The sequence below is a fragment of the Lagenorhynchus albirostris genome, chromosome 17 (assembly GCF_949774975.1).
Source record: "Lagenorhynchus albirostris chromosome 17, mLagAlb1.1, whole genome shotgun sequence".
In the NCBI taxonomy this organism is placed as follows: Eukaryota; Metazoa; Chordata; class Mammalia; order Artiodactyla; family Delphinidae; genus Lagenorhynchus; species Lagenorhynchus albirostris.
This window is the reverse complement of record NC_083111.1, coordinates 58234117-58249644: the sequence shown is the minus strand read 5'-3', so window position 1 is coordinate 58249644 and position 15528 is coordinate 58234117.

Here is a 15528-nt window from a genome sequence, read left to right as displayed (position 1 = left end):
AAAAGTTTAAGAACTATAAACTAGAAAGTTTTGCGTTTGGATGGATACCTAACATGTTGAATAGCCTAACTCAGAAAGTACTAACTAATTGGCCTCTGTAAACCTAAGGCAAATTTACGGCAAATTCTGAATTTTAGTAAGAAATTTTTGACAAAAATTTAGAGTAGGTATTGATGGAAAGTGATTTAATTTTCAGATGACATATACTTTTGAAGAACGGAAGATAGAATCTAGATATAAACAAATTTTAACAGGCTGGAAACTCGTGCTGAATCTAAAATGATGAACCTTAATAGGAACAAATGACACATTCTGCCCTTAGTTTCAAATACCTCATCGAATAAACTGTCTACAGAGAACTGTGGCTTTGTAGCTATAAACTTTAAATTGACTTTTTAATTAATGTGAAATAATGTAGCAGCCAAAATAACAAATGAGATCTGAAGTTGTATGGAATACTAGAAATAGAATGCCTAGAGTAACTTGTGTGACAACAGCATTAATTTATTACATGCCCTTTCTTCCTGGTTAGAAAACAAGCAATATGAGAGCAGAAATCTAGTCACTTAATAGTAAACTCCTAATGTTTAAATGCTCATTTTTTGAAAGACAAACAAAAAACTATGCCATGAAGAAAACAAAAATTGCTACCATTAAGAAATAATAGTGGGACTTCCCTGGGTGGTGCAGTGGTTAAGAATCCTCCTGTCAATGCAGGGGACACGGGTTCAATCCCTGGTCTGGGAAGATCCCACATGCCGTGGAGCAGCTAAGCCCGTGCACTGCAACTACTGAGCCTGTGCTCTGGAGCCCGCGAGCCACAACTACTGAAGCCCGTGCACCACAACAACTGAAGCCCACGCGCCTAGAGCCCGTGCTCCGCGACAAGAGAAGCCGCCACAATGAGAAGCCCATGCACCACAACGAAGAGGAGCCCCCGCTCGCCGCAACTAAAGAAAGCCCGCATGCAGCAACGAAGACCCAACACAGCCAAAAAATAAATAAATTTTTTAAAAAAAAGAAATAATAGTATACATTTTTAAAATTTTGGCATATCTCCCTCTATGCATAATGCTTTTAACATAAATAAAATCACATTGGATATTTTATCTTATGCACAGTATCTTTAGCCTAAATAAAAATGTATTGGATTTTTAAATTCCATTTATTTCCTAAAATATTGAAAACATTTTGACATTAATACTACTACTTAATAAACATCATTGCATGATAAATAATGACTGCATAATATTCTATGACTGTGCCATAATATTGACATTTAGGGCTCCTATACTAACATGTTCCTAATTTTCTCATATCATTTACTTTAGTTTTATTACCAAAAACTGTCAAAGGAAACAAATTGTTTTAATCATTGTATACCTATTTCTCATATTTCATAATGACTTGAGGAAAAAAAATTTATATTGATTTGCTAACTCAGTCATAAGCTAGGAAAAAGCCTCTCTTATTCTGCTCTAGTGTCACAAATTCTCTCTCCAGAAGCAGACACTGAAATGAAATTTAAGGTGTAAATTCTTTATTGGAAATCAACACCTGTGAAAAGAAGAAGCTGGATTGGGCAAAAGAAGAAATCAAACTGCAATTCAGGATTGACAAAGCCTCAGCCAATATGGTGGGGAGCTCTGGAGTATGTGTTGCCTGTTGAAATGACAAGACTTTTATATCACCACCTGACTCAGTAGCTGTTTGTGGGCTGCCACAGGAAGGACATGACTTTGGGGGAGCTGAAGCTGGCATGAAGGAGCTGCCACCTGGAGGCCATGTGCCGCCTGCACTCCCTGCTGGTGGGCATCAAGCCCTTTTATGAAACCGGAATTGGGCAGTGCCTGTACATGTCTACCACATCTTGCCATCTAACTGGGTAGGGTTCTTTTAGTTGGACTTTTTGCCCTTGAGTTAAATCTTAGACTCTCCCCCTTTGCAAATATTATTCTTGATTGCCTACTTTGTTACAAATTTTAGAATCTTCCAATGGGGCTATCTATGTTACTCTCACTTCTAGCAAGAAAATTCCATCGTGTGTCCACTCTTAAGATTTAGGGGCAGAATAGAAGATAGGATATTCAACATGTCATTAATTCATAAATAATGTAACACTATACAGTTATCTGATAGTTTCTCTTCATATTAAAACATTAGAAATTATTTGGGGACTTCCCCGTTTGTGCAGTGGTTAAGAATTCTCCTGCCAATGCAGGGGACAGGGGTTCGAGCCCTGGTCTGGGAAGATCCCACATGCCGTGGAGCAACTAAGCCCACGTGCCACAATTACTGAGCCTGCGCTCTAGAGCCCACAAGCCTCAACTACTGAGCCCATGTGACACAACTACTGAAGCCCGCGTGCCTAGAGCACATGCTCTGCAACAAGAGAAGCCGTCTCAGTGAGAAGCCCACACACCGCAATGAATAGTCCCAGCTCACCGCAACTAGAGAAAGCCTGTGTGCAGCAGTGAAGACCCAACACAGCCAAAAATAAATAAATAAATAAATTTATGGAAAAAATTAAATTAAAAAAAAAGAAATTATTTGTTTCCTGATCCACATAATGACCTTGCTCTATTATCTTTGTCTGGTACAATACATAGAGATCAACTACTCCAAAGTAATTAACTGAGGGGTTGTTTTCAGTCTGATACTAATAAAATGATAAATTAATATTGAACAGATATTAATAATATACAAATTGATTTTATGAACATTATCCAGCATTCACCAAAAAAATCCATAGAGGTAAAATAATAAAAATAACATTTACTGACATCTAATATGAGCCAGACACAATGTAAAGTGCTTCATGTAGAATATCTCATTTAATATTCCTGGCAATTTTTGAATTAGGCATTAGTAATATTGTCTTCATTTTACAAGTGAAAAGATTGGAACTCAAAGAGGAGTACCTTGCACTCAATGAATCAGTAGATGTGTGACTTAGAGCCAGAGCCTTTAACCATTACTCTTTTGTCTGGGTAAGACCATGTACATAGTTACAACCCTCACTTCCCAAGTGAGAAACCTACATTTTTCAGAAAAGTGTCTCAGACCTTTTGGCTAAATGTAGTGACTAGAAGTCTTAATAGTTGATAGTGGAACAATAAGTACAATTTATTAAATAATTACTGTGATGGTTGTTAATAAGAAATTAATAATATTGTCACCCATGCAACCCAGGGCCCAGGCGCAGAAACTTAAGATAACAGGCAAAGTAGGCCAAAGGTCACCACTTTCCTTGCCTTGATTTTTCTGTTTCTATACCAACCCCTGAGAGCTGAAGGAGACTTGCCCTGATTATCTCTGTGTTTGTTTCAAAAGTACCTGGTATATGGCAGAGATGCTTTGCAGCTGTACTTTGAGAGATATATGCTTTGAGAGGTATACAGTGGTCAACCACCTCGAACCAGCACAGACTTGACCACAGGAACCCACCTGGAGGAATCTGAGAGTTACCTTTGCTTCATTATCATACTAAGATCTCCGCCCAAAGGAGGGATTTGTACTCAGCTAGGCATAATCTATGCCCCATACAAAGGGGCATGGAAGACTGTGCATGCCCTGGCAGCACCTGGAAATTTCCACCCCTTTCCTAGAGGCCCAGAAGACCTGTCTGCCTTCTAACCCTCAAATTCCTTTACTCCCATCCCTTCAGGGAGAAGGTGCCTTTAGAGCCGGAGTTCCCTTGCTCCATTCTCTGGCCATTGAATAAGAGCCTGTCTTGCTTGCACAAACTCAGTTTCATTATTGGTAGCACGAACCTGAGTGGGAAAGAACTCCCTGACCGAGTCAGGAGTTAGGCTTGGTCCCGAAGAGGGAGCCTCGCGTCTAATTCGGTAACAATATTTTAAAATAAAAGTTAATTTTAGCTCTCTTGATAGGAAATATGATTGAAACTTAAATATACTGAAAAATAATTAAATGTATTATTTATATATATATATATATATATATATATATATACACACACACTAAGCAGATTACAGGTGACCCTTGAACACTGCTGGCATTAGGAGTATCAACTCCCCTGGTACCTGCATATAATTTATAGTTGGCCCTCCCTATCCTACGTTTCTCTGTATCCCAATTTCTGCATCCTCTTATGCAACCAACCTCGGTCTGTATAGTACTATATTATTTACTATTGAAAAAAATCTGCCTATAAGAGGACCCATGCAGTTCAAACCCGTGTTGTTCAAGGGTCAACTGTATTTTAAAAATACTATCTTTCACATTTGTGTTAAAAATTTTCTACTGAAAGCAGCTTAATATAATGATGTGTATTTGATTCAAATCTCACCAGTGCCACATTTGATCTCCAGAAAATAATATGAAAAACAATGCAAAAATGCTTAATCTGATTCTTCATTTTGAAGTAGGAGACATTCCCCAGTTTCTTGTGTGTGTCTTTCACTGTGCAAATGCTGAAAGAAAGAGAATGACCTTACCCTTTCGGGAAGGGATTCTCCCGCTTCTCCTTTCAGTGAAAGGTAAAGTGCTTGACCACTTGCTGGTTCAAACCTCAGTTCCTTAGGGGTTCCCAGGGTGAAATTTGAAACTGGCCCTCTTTATGCAGAGGTCAAAGAGGGACTGAAGGAAGAAAGACCACTCCAGATTGGTAGGCAGCTGTGTTAACAATCAAGGGACCTTACGTAGGAGGCTTGTCATGCGTAGTAGCAAGATGAGTAGATCTCCTCACCTGCCACCAGAATCTTAAGAGTTTATATAGAAGCCTTAAGTTCAGTCACGCACTGTCCAGATGGTCTCAGTAACACTTTACTCTAAAGATTGTATCCTTGAAGTAGCAATTAGTAAGGAAATGGACCGCAGAATGTACATTCTGAAAACACCAGAGGCAGGTAAGTTGCAGCTTGCATGTCATCCAGTGGTCATGCCCTTTCCGTGAACTCCTCCAACACCACTATATACAGTTTTGCAAAATAGGACTGTCCTTTTCATGACACTTAGAAAGTATGCCAGGCTGCCACGCTTTCATATCTGTGATCAATGAGTTAATGAGTCATAATTTATTCATAGCTCATTGAGCACTTCTCTTTTGCAATGCATAAATATGAATATATACAATTTTTATTATAAAGCCCATAGTTAAGAATTTGAATAACTATTATGTCTGAATATGTGATCAAATAGACACAATATATTATTTTAGAGAAAAAAGAAAGTTTAAAATGTAGTATTAAATTCTTTTGATTCATCTTATAAATTTTATAAAATATACAAAATTATGAATTGGACCATTAAAGAAAATTTGAAGTAGGTAAAATGACATGGAAATATGAGGAAATTATGAGATTGTTTCACTTGTTTTTATTTTAAGTGATATCCGTATCCTTTTTATGATCAATGTAAGTTGGTGGCAAGGCTTCTAACGTATTAATTAACTTTCTGAGGATGAAATATGCTTATAGCATTTTCCATGAAAATTATGCTTCACTGAATATCACGGAGTACAGCTAAAGTGACTTCTATCCAAAGGTCTAATGGGATATTACACCAAAATATTAATATAGATTTACCCATAATAAAAACTTGCTGTGGTGGTGAGACTGGATTGTAATTATATAAATATTCCTATTCATTCTAACAAATGTTGTAAATGTAAGATAAAGTAGAGAATTAAGTAAAATCCCTATAGAAGTAAATAACCAGCATAAACGTCTATTATTAAAAATTCACATAAAACTATATAATAGGGGAAAACTATATATCATGAACTACTACCTTCACGTAAATTCTTTGATGGATTTCATATTCAAAAGATTCTAGATGGTTATTATTACATCAATATTAAGGTATTTGGGGTTGCTTTGAGGCTATCATTAAGACTAACACCTAGTTTCCTCTAAAATGTATGTTTATCATGCCTTAATTCTTATTCTTCAGTTATGTCTGAAAAGAAATTGGTAAAGCACCACAAATTTATTTTACAAACTTAGAAATATATTAGTTTCCATATATTCTGAGGCATTAACAACCATTAAAAGTCACTGGCAGATGTATTGCTGTGATAGCTGTGTATACACATAAAGTCTCATATAGTCAGAGTTTACCCAAATCTCAATGGTTTTGACATCCTAAAATATTTCCTTTATTTTTTTTTCCCCAAAGGGAGCAAGAGCCTATTAATAGAGTGGCTATTGGAGTCTCTGTGCTGCTTCTTTTCATGTCTTCTCCTGGAACGTCCAGAAAAAGAGACAATTGAGAAAGTGGGGAAAGAAATTGGTCAGGTTCCTAGACTGTGCCTTCTCTATCAAGTTCTTTAGATTTTTTTATGCCAAAAAATAATAAAAACAGTTTCTCTAGAATTCTGATGTCAATACAACTATTACTCTAGTGTTCTGACTCTAATAGCCTGGCACCCAGAGAAAGGAAGTCAAATGCATAACTCAGATAACTTTTCATACATGTGATATTATTAATTACAGTTTGAACTAGAAAGTTACATATTGAAAGGACTATAAACACCTTGAGTCTGATAGTAACAGGTTTTTGTAAATTAGCTAAACATTTATATTGACCCTGAAATCTATTAGGCTTCAAGGAAAACATTAGAGCTTTGGGTTTGAAAAGATTTCCCTCAGGCTTTGTTTTTTGTTTTTCTCTCTGGTTTCTGCTGGTGGTCAGGACTACAGCTTTCCTGAGATGAATAACCAGGGTAGAAACTTGGGCAAACAGCCCATAGTAAAGATGGGGATATTTCATTTTTTAGGTACTTTGTATATAGGATATTTCAGGGACCCTGCTGTCCTTGTTTGGGTTCCCCCAGTAAAACAGGTTTTAGACAAGGACTCTTATGCAGGTGTTTATTTTTAGAAGTGACATTAAGGCACCAAAATGTAGGCAATAACTGAAAAACGAAAGAGGGAAAGTTGTCTTAAGTAGCATTATTAGGCTGTTTCCACTATGGGCCATTGGGACCCAATCCCACTAGGGACTCTATGAGGAATCCTATAAAATACATATCAGCCTGAGATGCGAATAGGGGTATTTGTTTACCCAGTCTGCCCCACAGTTATATGTGCATGCATGCATCATCCTAGCTGATTCAGCTTCAACAGCCTTCCAATGGAGCTGTAGCAGAGAAACACCATTCAGAAAGCAAGACATGTGTTGTATATCCATGTTAAAGTGCTGTCATGCTAGAGCAAAACCTACAGTAAAGTTTGAGGTAAATATAAGAAATATCTGATAGGGACCACCTCTCCTTGCACGGCTCAAGATCTCCTGTGCCCTACGTTAAGTCCAGCACACCACAGTTGTAGTGGCCAGCCTCAGACTCTACACAAAGCTTAATACAAGAGTGTTAATTGAATAACTTAACATACCCAGAATTGTAACTTGTCCCTAGGATTTAACTGATATTCATCATCTCTCTCTTTTACTGTATAGTCTTAGATTACTCTTATCCTCAGCTGGTCTCAGTTTCTTGACTGATGAGAAGACCCAGACCTTGATCCCTGAAGAATTAGAGCCTTCAGTTGCTGTACTTGTCAGGTTAAGGTTGTTGCGACTGTACACATAGTTATCACTATGTCTGGATCATCAAGATTTACTCCAGTGAATCTCCTGAATTCCAGATATAGTCCTTTCTGACCTATTGTGTTGCCAAAACTCTAGCAATCTCCAACAAATCTCCTTTCACTGTCTACTGAACCAACAGCATGATAAGCCCAGTACAACCATGTGAGAGTCATATTGAAGCTATGTGAGTCATAGCTTCAAGTTCTGTATTCCCTGGTAGAAACCTCCACCACCTCACTCCAGACCAGGGCTTTTAATTTTGCCAAGCCTACGGGTGAGGAGAAACAAAGTGAAAATTTGGCAAGTGACTTACAGGATGTAACATGGCAACTGACTAATTCTACATCTACCCCTAAGTGGAAAAGGACATCTCGGCCTAGCAAGGGAACTGGGCAGGATGGTATGACTAAGAAGGAATGAGTAAAAGGGAGTCCTTCGATATGACATGGGAGTGGACCGGTCTGGAGTGGGAAGGATGGTTTGCCATCAATACCCATGACCGAGATCTGGGAAGGAGAAACTGGCCCGGAATAGGTAGGCAGGACCGAATAGGTAGCCCCCATGTCCACCAGAAATGAGATGGACTTACCCGCTACCTGTAGTGTTACCCTGGGCTCGGCAAGAGTGATGGGAGTCCTCGAGTCCAGGTGCCGTCAGTCGTCAGCCAATCCCAGCAGTTCGAGTGGTAATGCCGTTGGGTCGGCCTGCCCCCCGCGTGGAGACGCTGAGGGAGGGCAAGTCGTAGGGCAGTCACTCTTCCAGTGGCTCGTTAGCCCGCAGCTGGGACAGGGCTTAGAAGGAGGTCAGGGATTGGGACATTGGCGAGCCCAGTGGCCTTCTTTTCCGCATTTGAAGCAGGCCCCCGGCGGGGTTGCCTTTTGCGGACCCCGTGGATGCTGTGATCCACGGGAGATGGCCGGCCTTAGGGCGGCTACAAGAGCTTGGGTTTGGAGGGCCACCTTCTGGTGCATCCGAGCCTGTCGGCTGGATTCTGCCAAATCCTCACGGCCATTGTAGACTCTAAAGGCCATCTTTACCAGATCTCGAATAGGGGTTTGAGGGCCGTCTTCTGCCCATTTTAATTTCTTTCGGATGTCCGGGGCTGATTGGGTGATAAAATGGGTGGCTAGGACCGCTGCCCCTGCCGGGGTGTCGGGATCCAGCCGGGTGTAGAGAGTTAAGGCCTCTGTAAGGCGATTAAGAAAGATAGCTGGATTTTCGTTTAGGTTCTTGGGTTAGCGGGTTCAGGAGGAGGAGGGACCGCTTCAGGGTAGGGTGGAGGTTAGAGAGGAGTTCTGAAGGGGGGAGTGGTAAGAGATTCGGGAGGGTCGGTTAGTGGGGAGGAATCCAAGGGGACTGAGGTTTTGGATGGAAGATTTGAGAGGTAGAACAATTGACGCAAAGGGAGGGGCGGGAGGGCAAATACCAGAAAACCTGGACACAGGGGACCTCAGATCATTTGCCCGTCCTGCGGCAGTAATTATCTAGATCACGGAGGATGTTAAAATCGAAAGTCCCTTTAGGACTGATTGTCTAGAGGATATTGTGGCCAGGCCACAGTGGAATAAAAAATAAGCCGTCGGCAACGGAGATCTTGGGAGAAACCGAGGGCTGTAAAATTGGCTAGGAGGCACCCCAGGGGCGTCTTAGGATCTGGTTTCGATTGTGAGGTTTCCATGACCCCTAGTCTGTCCCTGAGTGAATGGAGAGGGAGAGAGGCGTCCCTGGTCTCAGTCTCCAATTCACGGCAGGTCGGAGGGCGGTCAGGCGATTGGGACGTCTCCACAATCACCCGAGGCCCGGCAGGTCGGAGAGCGGTCAGGCAATTGGGACGTCTCCACAGTTGCCCGAGGCCCGGCAGGTCGGAGAGCGGTCAGGCAATTGGGACGTCTCCACAGTTGCCCGAGGCCCGGAGAGAGGACGGAGGAATCCCTGACGCGGCCGCGATTAAGGACAGGGAGTCCGGTGGGCAGGGACTCTGGGGGTCGGAGGGAACAAGGGAGGGGGACTTACCCCGTTTTCTGCCGGATCGGGTGGATGAGTAGAGGTTCCGTAACCTGCGGGGCTTGGTACCCCTCCCGGGTTTCGGCACCAAATGTAAGGTCGGATCTTAACAAACGGCACCGCGAAACGGAGGAAAGCTTCAAGTGAGCTTTATTAGGGACCGCTCCCGGGGGAGGTTCACTGGTCCGAGAGAAAGGGGCCAGAGAAGTCGCACCCGGGCGAGGGTTGGGCAAGATTTTATAGGGGAAGAAGGGAAAGGGGTGTGGTGAATCTGGGAGGGCGAAGGGTATTCCTTATTTGGTGGTCTTTTCAGGTATCCTGGGGGACCGTTAGTCCCGCCCCTCGAAAGGCGGGAAGGCTGGGCTGGGTTCAAAGTCCCCAGGTCAGTTCCTGGAACTGGGTGGTCCGGAATGTCTCCAGGGCAGTTTCTGGAACTGCGTGGTCCGGTGAATTTCGGTCTGATGCAACCTGTGAATCTGATTGTGTTCCCCTGCCTCGGGCCAGTTGGCCTTACACTCTGGAAGTCCCCTTAGACAATTCTGCTCATTGTAATTTGGTTCAACCCCCTGATTCAGGTGCTCATACCATACATCCAAGACAAGAATAAAAAGGAGTTATTTATCATTCTACCTGACCCCAAATACTTATTTGCTTTTTGGAGAATATTATATGTATGCCAAGTCAACTGTGGTGGGTCATTTCCCCTCAGGAGTGAAATAGATAGATAGGCTGTTATACTACTATTACCTTTCCACAGAGCCTCAGAAATTGTTTCATCCACGTATAAATGTCTATCTGCTGAAGCTGAAGTAGAAAAAGGGAAGAATGAACATTGTGGTATATGACTCTTTTTGAATTATGGTTTTCTCAGGGTATATGCCCAGTAGTGGGATTGCTGGGTCATATGGTAGTTTTATTTTTAGATTTTTAAGGAACCTCCATACTGTTCTTCATAGTGGCTGTATAAATGTACATTCTCAGTAACAGTGCAAGAGGGTTCCCTTTTCTCCACACCCTCTCCAGCATTTACTGTTTGTAGATTTTTTGCTGATGGCCATTCTGACCAGTATGAGGTGATACATCACTGTAGTTTTGATTTGCATTTCTCTAATGATTAGTGATGCTGAGCATCCTTTCATGTGACTACCAAATGTAAAATAGATAGCTAGTAGGAAGCAGCCACATAGCACAGGGAGATCAGCTCAGTGCTTTGTGACCACCTAGAAGGGTGGCATAGGGAGGGTGGGAGGGAGATGCAAGAGGGAGGGGATATGGAGATATATGTATACGTATAGCTGATTCACTTTGTTATACAGCAGAAACTAACACAACAATGTAAAGCAATTATACTCCAATAAAGTTGTTAAAAAAAAATGAAAAAGGGAAGAAGTTCATTGTCACTTCCCATTTCTACACTCTTTTCTTCCTGGAAGTCTTGAGTTCCTGTTAAAAGCTATGATTATTGTGTAGATACATCTTTCCCATATCAGCATTCCACCCTGCAACAAACTCTGATTTGATCCATCCCTCACTATGAAAGCCATCAGCCAGCGTTAGTGAGCAAGCTGAACAGTGCTAGCTTTATTCGGTTGAGGCTAAAGGAATGGCAGTTCCATCAAGTGAGCCAAAACTCAGTTTCCAGGGCTTTGGAGTCCCCTTGACTTAGAAATGTTAAGGATATTCTCTCCTTTCAGCAAGCAACTGTCTAGGGAGGCACTGTTGCCTTCCAGGCTTTGTTCTCCCCTTGTCTGAGCAGATTCAGAGAAACTCAATGGCAGGGGAGCAATCGAAATAGTGGATAGGTTTTTTTATTGTTGTTTTAAGTAATTTTTAGGCAAGACAGACAATTCTCCTCTACTGTATATTTGAGAACTCAGAGGCTGTGTGCTGTGGTAGTGAGAATGAATAGGCCAGATATCTAGAGGATGGTAGTCTAACACAGGCATTCCTCACACAATGCCTTTTTTTTTTTTAATTTTTTAAAAATTGTTTATTATTTTTTTTTCTTATTAGTTATCCATTTGATACACATCAGTGTATACATGTCAATCCCAATCGCCCAATACATCACACCACCACCACCACCCCCCGCCACTTTCCCCCCTTGGTGTCCATACCTTTGTTCTCTACATCTGTGTCTCAATTTCTGACCTGCAAACCTGTTCATCTGTACCATTTTCTAGGTTTCACATATATGCATTAATATACGATATTTGTTTTTCCCTTTCTGACTTACTTCACTCTGTATGACAGTCTCTAGATGCATCCACATCTCTACAAAGACCCAATTTCATTCCTTTTTATGGCGGAGTAATATTCCATTGTATATATGTACCACATCTTCTTTATCCATATGTCTGTCAATGGGCATTTGGTTGCTTCCATGACCTGGCTATTGTAAATAGTGCTGCAATGAACATTGAGGTGCATGTGTCTTTTTGAATTATGGTTTTCTCTGGGTATATGCCCAGTAGTGGGATTGCTGGATCATATGGTAATTCTATTTTTAAGGAACCTCCATACTGTTCTCCATAGTGTCTGTATCAATTTACATTCCCACCAACAGAGCAAGAGGGTTTCCTTTTCTCTACACCCTCTCCAGCATTTGTTGTTTGTAGATTTTCTGATGATGCCCATTCTAACTGGTGTGAGCTGATACCTCATTGTAGTTTTGATTTGCATTTCTCTAATAATTAGTGATGTTGAGCAGCTTTTCATGTGCTTCTTGGCCATCTGTATATCTTCTTTGGAGAAATGTCTATTTAGGTCTTCTGCCCATTTTTGGATTGGGTTGTTTGTTATTTTAATATTGAGCTGCATGGGCTGTTTATATATTTTGGAGATTAATCCTTGGTCCAATGATTTATTTGCAAATATTTTCTCCCATTCTGAGGGCTGTCTTTTCATCTTGTTTATGGTTTCCTTTGCTGTGCAAAAGCTTTAAAGTTTCATTAGGTCCCATTTGTTTATTTTTGTTTTTATTTCCATTACTCAAGGAGGTGGATCAAAAAAGATGTTGCTGTGATTTATGTCAAAGAGTGTTCTTCCTGTTTTCCTCTAAGAGTTTTACGGTATCCGGTCTTACATTTAGGTCTCTAATCCATTTTGAGTTCATTTTTCTGCAAGGTATTAGGGAGTGTTCTAATGTTATTCTTTTACATGTAGTTGTCCAGTTTTCCCAGCACCACTTATTGAAGAGACTGTCTTTTCTCCATTGTATATCCTTGCCTCCTTTGTCATCGATTAGTTGACCATAGGTGTGTGTGTTTATCTCTGGGCTTTCTATCCTGTTCCATTGATCTATGTTTCTGTTTTTGTACCAGTACCATACTGTCTTAATTACTGTAGCTTTGTAGTATAGTCTGAAGTCAGGGAGCCTGATTCCTCCAGCTCTGTTTTTTTTCCCTCAAGACTGCTTTGGCTATTTGGGGTCTTTTCTGTCGCCATACAAATTTTAAGATTTTTTGTTCTAGTTCTGTAAAAAATGACATTGGTAATTTGATAGGGATTGCATTGAATCTGTAGATTGCTTTGGGCAGTATAGTCATTTTCACAATATTGTGAAAATATTTTAACCATTGAGAATGATGTTTGCTGTGGGTCTGTCACATATGGCCTTTATTATGTTGAGATAGGTTCCCTCTATGCCCACTCGCTGGAGAGTTTTTATCATAAGTGGGTGTTGAATTTTGTCAAAACATTTTTCTGCATCTGTTAAGATGATCATATGGTTTTTCTTCTTCTATTTGTTAATATGGTGTATCACATTGATTGATTTGCATATATTGAAAAATCCTTGCATCTCTGGGATAAATTCCACTTGATCATGGTGTCTGATCCTTTTAATGTGTTGTTAGATTCTCTTTGCTAGCATTTTGTTAAGGATTTCTGCATCGTATTCATCAGTGATATTGGTCTGTAATTTTCTTTTTTGTAGTATCTTTGTCTAGTTTTGGTATCAGGGTGATGGTGGCCTCATAGAATGAGTTTGGGAGTGTTCCTTCCTCTGCAATTTTTTGGAAGAATTTGAAAAGGATGGGTGTTAGCTCTTCTCTAAATGTTTGATAGAATTCACCTGTGAAGCCATCTGGTCCTGGACTTTTGTTTGTTGGAAGATTTTTAATCACAATTTCCATTTCATTACTTGTGATTTGTCTGTTCATATTTTCTATTTCTTCCTGGTTCAGTGTTTGAAGGTTATACCTTTCTAAGAATTTGTCCATTTCTTCCAGGTTGTCCATTTTATTGGCATAGAGTTGCTTGTAGTAGTCTCTTAGGATGTTTTGTATTTCTGCAGTGTCTGTTGTAACTTCTCCTTTTTTATTTCTAATTTTATTGATTTAAGTACTCTCCCTCTTTTTCTTGTTGAGTCTGGCTAATGGTTTATGAATTTTTTTTGTTCTCAAAGAACCAGCTTTTAGTTTTATTGATCTTTGCTATTGTTTTCTTTGTTTCTATTTCATTTATTTCTGCTCTGATCTTTATGATTTCTTTCCTTCTGCTAACTTTGGGGGTTTTTTTGTTCTTCTTTCTCTAGTTCCTTTAGGCATAATGTTAAATTGTATATTTGAGATTTTTCTTGCTTCTTGAGGTAGGCTATTATAGCTATAAACTTCCCTCTTAGAACTACTTTTGCTGCATCCCATATGTTTTGGATCGTCATGTTTTCATTGTCATTTGTCTCTAGGTATTTTCTGATTTCCTCTTAGATTTCTTCAATGGTCTCTTGGATATTTAGTAAGGTACTGTTTAGCCTCCATGTGTTTGTGTTTTTTACATTTTCTTCCCTGTAATTGATTTCTAATCTCATAGCATTGTGGTCAGAAAAGATGCTTGATATGATTTTAATTTTCTTAAATTTACTGAGGCTTCATTTGTGACTCAAGATGTGATCTATCATGTAGAATTTTCCGTGTGCACTTGAGAAGAAAGTGTAATCTGCTGTTTTGGGATGGAATGTCCTATAAATATCAATTAAATCTATCTGGTCTATTGTGTCTTTTAAAGCTTGTGTTTCCTTATTAATTTCTCTTTGGGTGATCTGTCCATTGGTGTAAGTGAGGTGTTAAAGTCCCCCACTATTATTGTGATACTGTCCATTTCCTCTTTTAGAGCTGTTAGCAGTTGCCTTATGTATTGAGGTGCTTCTATGTTGGGTGCATAAATATTTATAATTGTTACTTCTTCTTCTTGGATTGATCCCTTGATCATTACATAGTGTCCATCCTTGTCTCTTGTAACATTCTTTATTTTAAAGTCTATTTTATCTGATATGAGTATTGCTACTCCAGCTTCCTTTTGATTTCTTTTTGCATGGAATATCTTTTTCCATCCCCTCACTTTCAGTCTGTATGTGTCCCTAGGTCCGAAGTGGGTCTCTTGTAGACTGCATATATATGGGTCTTGTTTTTGTATCCATTCAGCAAGCCTGTTTCTTTTGTTTGGAGTGTTTATTCCATTCACATTTAAGGTAATAATTGATATGTATGTTCTTATTACCATTTTCTTAATTGTTTGGGGTTTGTTTTTGTAGGTCCTTTTCTTCTCTTGTGTTTCCCACTTGGAGAACTTCCTTTAGCATTTATTGTAGAGCTGGTTTTGTGGTGCTGAATTCTCTTAGCTTTTGCTTGTCTGTAAAGCTTTTGATTTCTCCATCAAATCTGAATGAGAATCTTGCTGGGTAGAGTAATCTTGGTTGTAGTTTCTTCCCTTTCATTACTTTAAGTATATCATGCCACTCCCTTCTGGCTTGTAGAGTTTCTGCTGAGAAATCACCTGTTAACCTTATGGGAGTCCACTTGTATGTTATTTGTCAGTTTTTCCTTGCTGTTTTCAATAATCACTCTTTGTCTTTAATTTTTGCCAATTTGATTACTATGTGTCTCAGCATGTTTCTCCTTGGGTTTATCCTGTGTGGGCCTCGCTGTGCTTCCTGGACTTGGGTGGCTATTTCCTTTCCCATGTTAGGGA